The 15,860-nt window shown below is 40.7% G+C and overlaps 1 protein-coding gene across 1 annotated transcript in view; it reads left to right on the top strand.

Moving 5' to 3' along the window:
- The first annotated feature begins 10,294 nt into the window (after positions 1 to 10,294).
- Positions 10,295 to 15,860, top strand: part of LOC124551273 (mitochondrial 2-oxodicarboxylate carrier-like) — a 90,482-nt gene continuing 84,916 nt past the window's right edge. The window contains exon 1 of the mRNA XM_047126273.1: positions 10,295 to 10,349. The gene's annotated coding sequence lies outside the window, so the exon portion shown is untranslated. The remainder of the gene's footprint in view (positions 10,350 to 15,860) is intronic.

Raw genomic sequence — 15,860 nt, 5'->3', positions numbered from 1 at the left:
CAGAAGCAAAATAAAAAATGTATCAAGCAAATGTTGTTTAGCTACGAGGGGGCCATCGACCAGCACAGTCAGCTTTCTTGTAACTAACAATGTAGGAAAAGATAGACTGCTACTTACCATAAAAATGACACAAAGTTGCAGACAGGCACAGTTAAAAGACTCTTACATAAAAATTTCGGCCACAGCCTTCATCAGCAAAAGAGAAACATACACCATTCAGACGAGAATGGGGAGGAGAGAATAGGACAGAGGGGTCGAAACTGTTGGGTGGAGGATGTGGGGACAGTGTGTCACACTAGGTTGAGGCCAGGGTAATCACGGGAGCAGAAAATGTATCGTAGCGATAACTCTGATCTGCACAGTTCAGAAAAGCTGGTGGTGAATGGGAGGTTCCAGATGGCTCAGGTAGTGAAGCAGCCATTGAAATCGAGCATGTAATTTTCAGCAGCATGTTGTTCCACCAGGTGGTCTAATTTGCTCTCGGCCACAGTTTGGTGATGGCCGTTCATCCTGGTGGAAAGCTGGTTGGTAGTCATACTGAATAAAAAGCTGTGCAGTGATTATAGCAGTGGTGGTAAATGACCTGGCTGCTTTCACAGGTGGCAGGGCCTCTGATGCGGTAGGGTAAATCTGTGACAGGACTGGTGTAGAAAGGGTTTGGAGGGGGGGGATTTGGGCAGGTCTGGCACCTGGATCTACTACAGGGACACAATCCTCGTTTGTGGTAAGGAGTTGGAATTGGGAGTAACTTAGTGATGAACTAGGATGTTTGGAGGTTGGGTGGAAAGGATCTTTGGTAGAATGTTTCTCTTTTCAGGGTGAAGGATGTGGTTCAGTTGTTCCAGTGTGTTGTGTTACTGGGTGATGAAGGGGGCACTCCTTTGGATCTGATTCTTGGTGATGGTGGGGGGATTGGGGGTGCGAGGGGAAATGGCCTGGGAGAGCTTTTTGTGGACTATGTCTGGGGCATAGTGTCTGTGAAGCCCTTGACGAGATGGGGAAGGCGTATCTGCAGTGGCAAGAACTCCCTGTTCTGTATGCTGAGGGTCTCACTCTGCCAGAGTTGGTGGTGTGCTTGCTAATGTGTGTGAATGGTGCGTGTTTCTCTTTTGCTGATGAAGGCTGCAGTCAAAAGCTTTGTGTAAGTGTCTTTTAATTGTGCTTCTCTGCAACTTCACATGTCGTCTACATGGTAAATAGCAGTCTGTCTTTTCCTTCATACCTGGAGTTTCTTGTAACTTTGTTAATTATGAAGATATGGACAGCATTAAGTTTTTTTTTAAATAGCTGCCTATATTTTTTATTTGATAATTCACTTCCTCTCCTCAAGACATGCTCTGAAACGTATCACAGTGTAAAATTCACTTAAACGTGGTGTTATTTGAACATAATGGAAAATTAACTTTGACTCTCAAGTACTGGCTTACACCGCAGGTACGCGAGGTAACTTAACTCGTCCACTTGCTGGAGCTGACAGTAAGCAAATTGAAACACAAAAAAAAATTGCACCCTGATCATCCAGTCAACCGTCTTTAGTTAAGGAGTGTGTGAGTACAGTTTTCACTAATGAAGAGAAAGTAGAAACACTACTCATCTATGGAGAATGTAAGTTAGCAGAACAGTAAGTAGAATAATGACTATGAAGTTTTTCATGACAGATTTCATGCATAAAAATTTCTCAGTTCACTTGTGTCAAATTCAGATAAAATTCCAAGCTTTCTGTAATATATTCCTAAAACTGACTGTCATGAACTGACAAGGTTCTTTTATAGCCAATGGCACCTGTTTGGCTGGATTACGTCACGATGGTGCGTACATAGGTGGTGCCCTCTATGTCCGCGAATTTTGCTTGTGCTCTCTATCTAGCAGCAGCATCCATCTCTTCAGGTGAGAAGTATTCCTCTGAGTTTTTCCTTGTCAAGTGCACATTTCCATGCATTGCTAAATGCATAGCTGGTGTCTCTTTTGAAGTTGTTTTGACAAAGTCTAATTTCAACTGCTTCTCTGATCACGAGTCCCAATAATTCCATGTGTTGGCAGAGGGCACAGCCTGTTAAATACGCACAAGATTTTGTTTGAACATACGAGAATAATTGCTCACAAATCAAACTATTGGGACCCTATGATTGGAGAAGCAGTTGAAACTAGACTTTGTGAAAACAACTTCAATAGAGACACCGGTTTTGCCCTTAGCAATGCGTGGAAGCTTGCACTTGATAAGGAAAAAACACAGAGGAATACTCACAATTCACCACCTGATGCGATGGGTGTTACTGCAAGCAATGCTAGGTATAGAGTGCGAGCAAAATCTACAGATGTAGAGGGGCGCCACCTCTGTATGTGCCATCGTAGTGTAATCCGGCCAATCAGATGTTCTTCTGTGCCAGTTTTAGTCGCTGATGAAGGTGATAGAGGATATCATTGAAAGCTTGGAATTTTATCCAAATTTGATGTGGCTAATGAGCTGAGAAATTTTTATTCAGTAAGTGCTATAATTATTTCTTATTGACACTATAGGTATTTAGGACAGCACTACAGCTTTCAAGTAATATCTTGTGCACAGCGAAGCTGATTCAAAGCTGCATCTTCATTACTTTTCTTCTGTTATTGAAGGTGGGCATAACGCTACTCAGGCAGAGTATTTCTCGCCTTGTGAAGCTTCAGGAAAGAGGAAGTTTTGACGTGAGGCAAAGCAGTCATCGTTAAACTCACACAGATGAATCCGCCAAAGTTACTCCACTACATTTGTAATAATGTGATGTTTGTGTGAAAAATGCACTGTGATAGCAAGTGAATTCCCAAGTCAGAAATATAGGCTGCTACTTAGAAAAGACTTATTGCTGCTGTTATCTTCATAACAAACATAGTTACCAGAAAGGCAGTAACGCTGGTTAATGTCTACTCATTATAGAATATTAATTGCTTGATACTTTTTTTTTTATTTTGCTTCTGGGCAAAAGTTGTTTGTGGTGATGAAGATAAATGGGACCTACCACACACCAAGGTAGAAACAACAAAGTCACTGATACTTAAGTGTCGAAGGGGGCAGTGTTATTGGTTCACCATTGCAGTGCACATGTGATACCAGCTGTGCGCGGGTCTGTACTGGATACAGCTACACATTCTGTATTTTTGCACACTGTTGAATTTGGTAACATAATAGGCCAACTACTTTTCTGACTGGTTCACACATTCGGCAGTGTAAAATCACCATGTTGCAAAGAGAAACACAGGACATAATGAAAACACACTACAATTACATTGCTGTCACTATAAACAAAGTTATCAGTGTTTCTCAATTTTCAGTTCTGCAAATACTTAATACAGAGTCATCTTCATGTCCTTGCTCAACCCATATTACATAAAACATTACCAGAGTATGCTGGCTGGCACTATATTTGTGTTCGGAGGATGACCACATATGTAACTTCAGGGTGGCGGTTCTCCTAGAAAACCCGGAATTCTCAGGGAATTACATTTTATCTGGAAAAATCAGGGAATTTTGTAAAATCTCTGGGAATCCTGTTTTTTAAGCTAGCATTGAGATTCAGTTTTATAAACCACAAATTTTAAAATACTTTAATATTTCAAAGCGTGGCATATAAATTATCAATGTTTAAAACTGTGGTTAAAACACAGTTCATGCTTGGTATATAGCTCAAGTGACAGGAGAGAAAAGTCAATATTGCTGTGTGCCTCCCCCCTCCCCCTCCTACCCCTCCCACTCACCATTAATTTATCAGGAGCTTCTTGACACCATCGTCCTCCTGAAACCAGGAATTCTCCGCTAATTTTTTTAACTCTCATTTGTGATATATACATTGCTGTAACCACCCACATGGAATGACTTTCCATGTAATGTGGAGGTAGCAGTGCTCCTTCCTTCCAGGGCTAACAAGGAGAGGTGATACAGGTTTTGATCTCAGGTATCACGTGCTGCAGCCATACACCCTAGTGGACCCTCATTTGCAAGTAATCGATGGAAAAAATGTTTCGGAATTTTACATGACATTCGTAGTGTTAAGAGAAAAATTTTGTAAACGGGCTATAATGGAAAGGGTAAGGCCTTCTTGAGCTGAAGATTGTGAGTTCGAATCTCATTAGGTATTTTAAATTTAAAAAAAATCTTTGTCTAAATGACTTTGATCATTATTTTTATTTAATTAATTGGTTTAAATGTAGTTTTTTATTTATATTTCTTCTCAGTTTTTGTTTATATCATTCTTTTTACACTTGGAATTTTTTCGAATGTGAATTTAATCATACTTATCTACTATATATTTGAAAATTCTGATCTATTGATTAAAAATCAAAAGACGAAACAATCTATCTATATTGACTGTGCAGTGGTGTCAGAATTGTATTTTTTGCCAGAAGATGAGTGTGTAATTGTTGTACAAGCATTTAAAACATAGCCTAAATTCCTATTGTGCTATGGAAAAATAGAAACAGATGAAGATTTAAATGAAAGAAGGGATTATAAATAAAATTAAATTCAAGCAAAGTGGAGAATAGGAATAATGAATGCAATAACATGGACAAAAGAAAATGATGATGATAAAACAAAATAAAAAGAGTTGAAATTAATACTTAAAATTAATTAAAATCACACGAGCAAAGATTTCAATTGGAAAAGAATTACAGGGAGAAAAATGAGAGCAAATGAAGTTCAAACAATGATTAAAATGATGTGACAAAGAAATAGAAATAATAATTACATTTGAACCAATTAGTTGAATGAAAATAATGTTCAAAATAACATTGATAGAAATTTAAAAAGAAAAGAAAATCGAAATACCTTACAAGAATTGAACCCACGACCGTATGCACATCAATGTGTTACCCTATCCATCACATCAGTGTCTTACCTTATCCATTACACCACAGAACCAGTGAATATGATACTACTTTTACTACCTTCTTTCTAATGTTACTGAGTGTCACGCAAAATTATGAATTCTGCCCCCCCCCCCCCTTAACTTGTAAATGAAGGGCCACCAGGGTGAATGGCTACAAGGTGGTATAGCTGGGATCTTACAACCAGCTGCTGGCAGCCAGAGCAACCACTGTTCACAGCCAGGAGTTGTAAATGTCTCTGTGTCAGTTGGCTGCCAATAGCTCTCCGAGGCTACTTGAAGCTCAATCTAGGTTGTTCTGCTAGTATATGTGTACACATTTTGTTTTGATGATATTGCTTAGGCCCGTATTACACTATCAAATTTCTTTGTTAAAGATTTGATCAAAGATATCATCAAATATTCATAAAATTTATTTGACAAAAATCTTTGACATGACGCTAAAAAGGGGTATTACACTGCCATCATATTTTTCATCAAAGATCAAGATGGCTGACAACAACAACAACAACAACAACAACATTAACCGCAGCAGTTTCCATGTACCACAATTGCACTGTGTGCAGATGTGGAAGAGGAGTGGGGGAAAAAAAGCAAACCTACCTGGGTGCAGCCGTGGGTTTTACGACGAGACAATAAAAGCATCAAGAAAACGTGTTATGTGAGCGTGCAGTGGAAGACGTCAAGTCATACATAAATTACTTAAGAATGGATGAGCACATATTTCAGTATGTGCTCAGTGAAGTGTATCCTCACATCACAGAGCACAATACTCATTTAAGAACTGCTATATCTGCAGAAGAGGGGCTCACTGTAACACTCTGATTCCTTGCTACAGGAGAGAGTTACTCTAGCTTACGGTACAGCACTCGAATACCACAGTGCACATTAATGAAAATAATACGTGAAATGTGTGCAGCAATTTATTAAAGAACTAAAGGACCAATGTCTGAATGTAAATAAATTTTCGATACACTTTATGTGCATTAAGAACTATTTTTATTTTATAAACAAATCAATTACATTTTTTGTCCGAAAACCATATCTCATGGCTAATGATCTCTGCAATATTTTTATAGCGCTCCAATCTTCTTAATCTATTTTTGTATTCAGGGTGCCTCATGTTGTAAAGCGCCTCATCAGTTTCATACATCCCTATTAATTTTGTAGTTGATGGTACACACCAATTGCATTTACTTTTACAGCAAATGGAGCATTAAACTTCACTTCTACCACAGTTCGTAAAATACTTCGAAGCTAGGGATGATACCATTCAACAATACAACTGATGTATGAGGACTACAGCGAGAAGCTCCCGCATGGATGAGGTGGAGGTAAGTCTTGCACAGTGCATGTACATGAGTACTGCCAATACGTGTTGTGGTAAAAGGTTCTTATAATGCCACTGAGTGTGGAAGAAGTTGCTGATAGAAGTTCAGCATGTTTAGAAAACGTCGGAACTCCCAAACAGTATGTGGGCGCACCATCTGCAAAATGCTTCTACCTTTTCAGCCAGAGGAAATGAGCCCTTCAATGGAATACAGTGTCCTAAAAAATCGCTATGTGGCTGTCCAAAATTACACTTGGCTGTGTTTAGTACACGTCTTATGTATTGAGCCTTTCCAAGACTTGTCAGGTATTGCTCATGTCGTTCCATGCTTGACAAGAAGATAAGCATGTCACGTAAGTATGTTAAACAGAAGGGTAGTCCTTGCAGTACCGCAACAATAAACTGCTGCCACGTTTGTGCAGCATTTCGCAAGTCCAATGTCATATACAGACTCTCAAACAATCTGAATGGGGTAGTGAGTGCTGTTTCTAGAATGTCTTCTTTCACTACATGTATTTGTGTACACACCTTAATACAGTATAGTACACTGTAAACTGTCACATCACATAATGCATAGTTGTAATCCAACAGTAGAGAAACAGGATAACAATCTGGCAACATCTGGGTGTAGAAGATATTGTAATCCCCAAAGTGCGCCATGCACCATCTTTCTTTCGCAGTAGGTGTATGTTAGAGGACCATGGACCACTGGATAGCCACATAATCCTCTCTCCCCCTGCATGTCATTAAATTGTGCATTTGTGATCGTAACCCCTCTGGGGTCAGACGTCATGGTCGACAGGAAACTGGTGAGCTATCTGTGGTATTGATATCATGTACAGTATCATGATATACAGCTTTCGGTGCTCCTGAGGGTCACGTCAAGGCTGGAAACCATACTCTGCAGCATCTGCCTGCATATCTTCATCTGAGTGCACCACCGAGTAGCGACGGAACGCCAAAGCCACCAGAATGGTTACGCCATCCACTAACTGTGTTCACCTTATCTTGTAGCAGGTGATAGTTCACCAATAGATCAGCACCGACGATGGGTTCAGCGACATCTGTGACTTTAAAATCCGATATAAATGCTGGGCGCAGCTCCAGGTCTACTTCCATACATTGGGTGGGTGCCGTACATTGCTACTGACAAATTGTTCACAGCAGACACATAGAATAAGGTTGCTGCTCTACAACAATGTAGCAGTCTCCTGACCCAGTATCCACTAGATATTTGCAGCCTAAATTCCGATCACTGATTAAAAAGCACTAGGACAATGAAACTTCCTGGCAGATTAAAACTGTGTGCCGGACCAAGACTCGAACTCAGGGCTTTTGCCTTTCGCGGGGAAGTGCTCTATCAACTGAGCTACCCAAGCACGACTCACGCCCTGTCCTCACAGCTTTACTTCTGCCACTACCTCGTCTCCTAACTTCCAAACTTTACAGAAGCGAACCTTGCAGAACTAGCACTCCTGGAAGAAAGGATATAACAGCACACACTCCGCTGCAGAGAGAAAATCTCATTCTGGAAACATCCCCCAGGCTGTGGCTAAGCCATGTCTCCGCAATATCCTTTCTTTCAGGAGTGCTAGTTCTGCAAGGTTCGCAGGAGAACTTCTGTAAAGTTTGGAAGGTAGGAGATGAGGTACTGGCAGAAGTAAAGCTGTGAGGACGAGGCGTGAGTCGCGCTAGGGTAGCTCAGATGGTAGAGCACTTGCCCGCGAAAGACAAAGGTCCCGAGTTCGAGTCTCGGTCCGGCACACAGTTTTAATCTGCCAGGAAGTTTCATAACAGCGCACACTCCGCTGCAGAGTGAAAACCTCATTCTGGCGCCAGGACAATGCTTGGCAACCAGAAGCTGTGACTACGTCCAACTGTTGCTGGTTTTTGGTACGTGCATGGTGATATGTGCTTGTGTGCCCGGTCCCCAAATCTTCTGTGATATCAGCAGACTGGTTGCTGTTCTTGTCCGGATATTGAGGAGGGGAATTACTTCGAGACCTCTTTTGGTACCAGTTTCTGTCACTGCTGCTGTCACACCAAGATAGCAACTTGTCAATTCACTTGGTGAGGGTCTCGAACTTAGCTGCCAGATTGTCGTAATCTGCCCATGTGACCATTTTGATACTACGCTATGAGACACAGCCAGTGCATCAGTTGGGATAGAGAACATCGTTGATGAACTCGATTACTTGACATTGTCGGCATGTTGTCACACGTTGCAACTGATGAGCCAATCGGAGCAGGAACTATACAGTCCACTACCCAATTGGCCAAGTCAGCCACCGCATCCAAAAGCACCTCTGTCTGCAATGCTATGATGGCTTTCGTCTGTGGCAGCAAGTGGCTGCTCTACAAAGTGTGCAGCTGGTTGTCTGGCTCTGTTCCAGTGTCCACATTCCTGTGCGAATGCCATAAATATTGGGAAGATTTTCAATCTCCTATGTCCTTGTGGCTTAATGCTTGCCAGAGCCATTCATCTTGTGATGTGGAAACCCAATGTATCAATTCTGATTTTAGCTTTTATAACATGTCGACTCTAGGTGGTGTGGTGATCGCGTCTTCCATTTCAGTGGTGTAACAATTCTCCAGCTGATTTACAACCAACGCAAATTTGGTGGCGTCTGCCATAATACCAGCAGAGAGGAAAGCAGCTTCCACTTACGGAACCATAGTGCCGGGCCGTGTGGCCAGAATAGGGGTAAGTGCTCTGAAACTGACGGAATCGTCGCCTCCAATGAATCCATCATACCAGAGGCGAACCATTTGTTTATTGAGTTCGCCTAAGGAGTCAAGCTCTTTACAAGGAAGTGGCAAGCTCATGGGTAAGACACACCATCCTAGAATCAATAAATGTATCTGAACTAAACTATTTCTTGTCACTAAGGAAAAGAACAACACAAGAACGTATATAAAAAATAATAAAATCTCTATGACTGCTCGGAATAATTCACCGACAATACCGGTGCCTCTGGCTGCTGACACAGAAAGCCGATCGACAACTGTGCGGTAATGATACTTCTACATACGCTTTAAGTTCACGCGCACACGACACAACTTGACACTGCATTACACTACGCTGCGAGAGGACCGAAGTCTGGCCGTTGAAAGACAGTTAACAAGTTCTGCTGAGATAAACGTCAGTACTGTATTATAGACCACTTTCTCAAAGATTTGCAGTATAAAGGGAACTGAAGGAATGAAATGAGTCTAATTAGAGGTGGTTATATAAATAGGTGTATGCAGCATATTTAAGTCATATTAGCAAAATCAATACCGACAACAATATTTTCTTTAGAAATTAATTAAAATTTATAACCAAGCAGACGACAGTTTGTTTCTGAATGTTTTGATACATGGCGATGACAGTATACTAAAAGAGGTTTTAAAAATTCCTTCTGATACGACTAATCTGGCAGTTTAAGTGCAAATGTTCAATTTCTCAGTGCATTTAGGGAGATCCTGCAAATACTTCTCAAATACGTAGTTAAATGTGTTATCTGCAAAAATTTACCTCAACTGCAATCCTCTTGTAATCAAAATGACATCGTTCAAAACCTAGACAGTGACACAACTATCGGTAGGCCGTGATATGAGTTCCGTATGTTAGATGACCACAGATTTTATCTAAACGCTTTAGATTTCCACAAGATAACAGCGTGCAAATCAGTGTAGACAAAGATGCTCAAGGGCAGAAAAAACTTCTTTCTTAGAACACTGACATGGAGTGCTTGTATTTGGCTGTTCTATTCCATACATGTAGTATCTAGACGTTGCCCCGTAATATTCTGACATTTGACATCTAAAGACTTTTTAAACCATGAGAGATTTATCAGTTGCCAAAACACAGGAATTAGGCATTTAACGTTCTGCTGATTTGGTTTTTGTCATGCATTTAACAATAATCATTACTTGATCACAATTAGCAGAGCACCTAGGGAAAGGAATGATTTTTGAAACACTGTGTTGGAGATGAACGTCTGGTTGGTTATCAGTAAGGACAGGATTGCAATCATTGTTTACACTATGATAAGCTTATCTGCTGCACATTATGAACTGGTGAGTATTGTGCCTACGAAAGAACTTCTCCACGTATCAACTAGTCTGTGCTAGCATCCATGTCATATGGAAGTGTCATCTCTTGGAGTCTATAGGCATTGGTAAAGTAAACAAATTTGGTATGAATGGGTTTGTTTCTTCGTACTATGACGAGTACTGTATGGGATATTTGTAAAGTCTGTGAATTGTCACCGTTTCTGTTCTGGATCAGCATGCCGGACCTTTTGAATGTATCTACGACATGTACAAACATGTCATTGAATCATACGTGACTCAAACTTAAGTGACGAAATGCCTAAAAATGTACATAGTATCAATTGATTAGAAATGGTAGACCACACTCACCCTGTTAAAAGTCAGTTGTAATGTCATAACAGACGAATTTTAATATTAATGATTATTTGAGGGTAGCTTCGGTTATTTGTCTTGAACTTGATTTTAAAATCATTGTTTGGACCACAACAGCTTAAGTCTAGAATAGTTATTAATTTGTTTTCTAATAAAGACACATCCCTTCTGTGACATCTGGGGAAATATCACAGTGATGTTTAGAAAATAAGATACTTTCTGTTTTATTATTTTTGTCTGAAGTAATACAATTCAAATGACAAATTTCAGTTGGAGCATTTATGTGGAGAAATTTTGCATTCACTTTTGCCATGCAGAAAGTAACAAATAGAAAAAAGTTTTGTAAAAATCTGAAGCAGTGGGTGTCATGTTTGGATGATCTTACTTAGAATTATTGTTTTTCCATCACAACATAAAGTATTGTGATTTCAGATTTATTTTATGTGTCCATTCATAGAAACCCATTAATAATTTTATTACAATATGTACTATCTTGGGAATTATTTAAGACCAATTGTAAGTTCCCACCAGGTTAAGTATTTTTCAATGTATCTGTATTTTTTCTGGGGAAATATGGAAGCGTCTCATCCCGCCCATCTGACATCACAAATATGACGGAAACGACCTTAAACCACAATTCCAATACCGTGCATATAAAGTCGCTATGTACACATTATGAGGACCAAAATATATCGAAAAACAAAACAAACACACACAGTTTCCACAAAAAGCTTAATGACACTAACGGGACAAGCGCGGGAAATGGGGTGTTTTTGGGTGGGGGAAAACTAAATATAAACAAATATATCTAAAAACAAAGATGATATCAATATAATAGAGGGAAACATTCCACGTGGGAAAAATATATCTAAAAACAAAGATGATGAGACTTACCAAACAAAAGCGCTGGCAGGTCGATAGACACACAAACACACACAAACATACACACAAAATTCTAGCTTTCGCAACCAACGGCTGCTTCGTCAGGAAAGAGGGAAGGAGAGGGAAAGACGAAAGGATGTGGGTTTTAAGGGAGAGGGTAAGGAGTCATTCCAATCCCGGGAGCGGAAAGACTTACCTTAGGGGGAAAAAAGGACGGGTATACACTCGCGCGCACACACACACACACACACACACACACACACACACACACACACACACACAGATACAAGCAGACATATTAAAAGGCAAAGAGTTTGGGCAGAGATGTCAGTCGAGGCAGAAGTGCAGAGGCAAAGATGTTGTTGAATGACAGGTGAGGTATGAGTGGCGGCAACTTGAAATTAGCGGAGATTGATGCCTGTTGGATAACGAGAAGAAAGGATATATTGAAGGGCAAGTTCCCATCTCCGGAGTTCGGATAGGTTGGTGTGAGTGGGAAGTATCCAGATAACTCGAACGGCGTAACACTGTGCCCAGATGTGCTGGCCGTGCACCAAGGCATGTTTAGCCACAGGGTGATCCTCATTACCAACAAACACTGTCTTCCTGTGTCCATTCATGCGAATGGACAGTTTGTTGCTGGTCATTCCCACATAGAATGCGTCACAGTGTAGGCAGGTCAGTTGGTAAATCACGTGGGTGCTTTCACACGTGGCTCTGCCTTTGATCGTGTACACCTTCCGGGTTACAGGACTGGAGTAAGTGGTGGTGGGAGGGTGCATGGGACAGGTTTTACACCGGGGGCGGTTACAAGGGTAGGAGCCCCAAACCACCTTCCCTACCCTGTGGCTCCTAACACCTGAGTTATGGGCGTTTGTGTAGATAAGTGCCATTTTGCATTAACACTCCTATAAAGCCCAGTTATCAGAATATCTACATTTAAAATTCAATATAAAAAATGTTTTAGTCTGTAAACAAAAATATTTGGCACAAGTTCTTATGTTATAAGAATAAGCAAAAGTGCAAAGTTTCATCATATAGTCCTAGAAGTGATATCCCATATTCCCATTACACCTCTCGTTTAGTCAGTTGCAGCATTATTTGCTGATAGTAGTACAATAATACTATGGCTTTAGCAATAGCTGTATAACTTATGTTCGACAAATTTAGTCTTGCTGCCTCCTGATTACATGCCAGTGCAAAGGCAGCTACAGAGATTTATCCGGAGGGGTGGGGGGGGGGGGGGGGGGATTTCTAAAATAGCCATTTCTGATATAAATGAGCCAGTTTCAAGACATGTCATGATACAACAAATTTTATAGCTGACACTGAAGCCTATTACATCCATCAGAACCGATGGTTATCCACTCGCTTCTAAAAGTACGAGAATTCTGTAATGAATAACAACTCTTTACACTAGATTCCAGGAGGACACATGCAACAGTGTAGATAACTAAATACTAAATGATCTTTTGTTAAAATGTGTCTAAAAAATTTTACACAACCTTCCGGATCATACCACTGTTCCTCAACGTAAGGGAAAATATGCACATAGCTCAAAAATCTAGTTTCCAACTTTAATTTCTTGTGTTTTTTGAGGGATAATATTCGCGACAACTTCCTATAACATGGAATGTGACAGTAGGTTAAGGAATAAAACAGTTCTCTGTGAAAAATGGTTACAATGTGACCATTTACAGGGTGTTTCAAAAATGACCGGTATATTTGAAACGGCAATACAAACTAAACGAGCAGCGATAGAAATACACCGTTTGTTGCAATATGCTTGGGACAACAGTACATTTTCAGGCAGACAAACTTTCGAAATTACAGTAGTTACAATTGTCAACAACAGATGGCGCTGCGGTCTGGGAAACTCTATAGTACGATATTTTCCACATATCCACCATGCGTAGCAATAATATGGCGCAGTCTCTGAATGAAATTACCCGAAACCTTTGACAACGTGTCTTTCGGAATGGCTTCACATGCAGATGAGATGTACTGCTTCAGCTGTTCAATTGTTTCTGGATTCTGGCGGTACACCTGGTCTTTCACGTGTCCCCACAGAAAGAAGTCACAGGGGTTCATGTCTGGCGAATAGGGAGGCCAATCCACGCCGCCTCCTGTATGTTTCGGATAGCCCAAAGCAATCACACGATCATCGAAATATTCATTCAGGAAATTAAAGACGTCGGCCGTGCAATGTGGCCGGCCACCATCTTGCATAAACCACGAGGTGTTCGCAGTGTCGTCTAAGGCAGTTTGTACCGCCACAAATTCACGAAGAATGTCCAGATAGCGAGATGCAGTAATCGTTTCGGATCTGAAAAATGGGCCAATGATTCCTTTGGAAGAAATGGCGGCCCAGACCAGTACTTTTTGAGGATGCAGGGACGATGGGACTGCAACATGGGGCTTTTCGGTTCCACATATGCGCTAGTTCTGTTTATTGACGAAGCCGTCCAGGTAAAAATAAGCTTCGTCAGTAAACCAAATGCTGCCCACATGCATATCGCCGTCATCAATCCTGTGCACTATATCGTTAGCGAATGTCTCTCGTGCAGCAATGGTAGCGGCGCTGAGGGGTTGCCGCGTTTGAATTTTGTATGGATAGAGGTGTAAACTCTGGCGCATGAGACGATACGTGGACGTTGGCGTCATTTGGACCGCAGCTGCAACACGACGAACGGAAACCCGAGGCCACTGTCGGATCACCTGCTGCACTAGCTGCGCGTTGCCCTCTGTGGTTGCCCTACGCGGTCGCCCTACCTTTCCAGCACGTTCATCCATCACGTTCCCAGTCCATTGAAATTTTTCAAACAGATCCTTTATTGTATCGCTTTTCGGTCCTTTGGTTACATTAAACCTCCATTGAAAACTTCGTCTTGTTGCAACAACACTGTGTTCTAGGCGGTGGAATTCCAACACCAGAAAAATCCTCTGTTCTAAGGAATAAACCATGTTGTCCACAGCACACTTGCACGTTGTGAACAGCACACGCTTACAGCAGAAAGACGACGTACAGAATGGCGCACCCACAGACTGCGTTGTTTTCTATATCTTTCACATCACTTGCAGCGCCATCTGTTGTTGAAAATTGTAACTACTGTAATTTCGAAAGTTTGTCCGCCTGAAAATGTACTGTTGTCCCAAGCATATTGCAACAAACGGTGTATTTCTATCGCTGCTCGTTTAGTTTTTATTGCCATTTCAAGTATACCAGTCATTTTTGAAACACCCTGTATATAACTTCGTGATTTTTTTTTATACATCTTAAATCTTGAACAAAATTTTAAAAAGTAAATCAGGTGATACCTGTTCAAATATTCATCCACGGAGTTGGAGCAGATGATCAACAGAAATGGTGTCAATCGTATTTAAGACTTTCATAACCAGTCTGACTCGCTAATTCACACGGGAGGTGCTAACCTTTTTTTTTATAGCTGCACACTTATTTCTGTGCAAGAGTTGGGCTAAGATGTTGATAATGGATGCTGTATTTGTCCCTCATATTATAGAATGTCTAATCTTTTTAAATAGTTGCATACCTGAAGTTCAGGAAAGGACATTTTATATTAAACTCGCAGCAGGTTCCTGTACAAAGAGTACCTTGTGTCTGTGCTTGGAATTGTTCCAGAAAATTATTCCATATGATATCAGTCAATGAGAGAATGAGAAGTAAGTTAATCTTATAATGCTTTCATCTATAAAATCAACAATTACACAAAGGAAATGTTGATGTCAAGGTCTTGAGAAGATCTATAAAATGTTGTTTACAAGCCAAGTACTGATCGGTATGCACACTCAGGAATATTGGCCATTACTTACCAACGTCACACTCCACCAATAGATCATTGACATAATTAACTTAGCACACATACAACCCTTAAGAACGATCAAATGTTCGTTGTCGCTAACAACACGAAAAAAATTTCAAAATAAAAACCAAGAATGAACGGGATCCCCACAGGAATAGAGGAGCTATGGGATGGGAATGTTCTTGTTACTAATCCCTTCAATTATGTTAGAAGCTTGCAAATATGAGACCAAAGTGCAAAAACAGGCTTTTGATTAAAGGCATAAATGTTACCAGGAAATGTGCAATGTATACGAAATTCGAGTTTGTCATATTGCATTTGTTGCTTCTCCACCCCGTAACGAAACTGTCACCTTCCATCCTAATCTAGACCTCGGACTACACTAGGCCCATGTCTGTACTACTAGCTTTCTTCAAAAGGTAACCCAAAACACATTTTCCCTAAATGGATTGACAGCTTTACTACATCTACCCAAGTATCGTGCACAACACGATCTGGGTCACCAACCACAAGAAATAAACAGCGTTGACCTATTATAAACAAACCAAATGACCGACCTCT

Source organism: Schistocerca americana, chromosome 9 (assembly GCF_021461395.2).
Source record: "Schistocerca americana isolate TAMUIC-IGC-003095 chromosome 9, iqSchAmer2.1, whole genome shotgun sequence".
Classification (NCBI taxonomy): Eukaryota; Metazoa; Arthropoda; class Insecta; order Orthoptera; family Acrididae; genus Schistocerca; species Schistocerca americana.
Note: the sequence above shows the minus strand (reverse complement) of the source record. Positions and strands in the feature narration are given on the sequence as shown.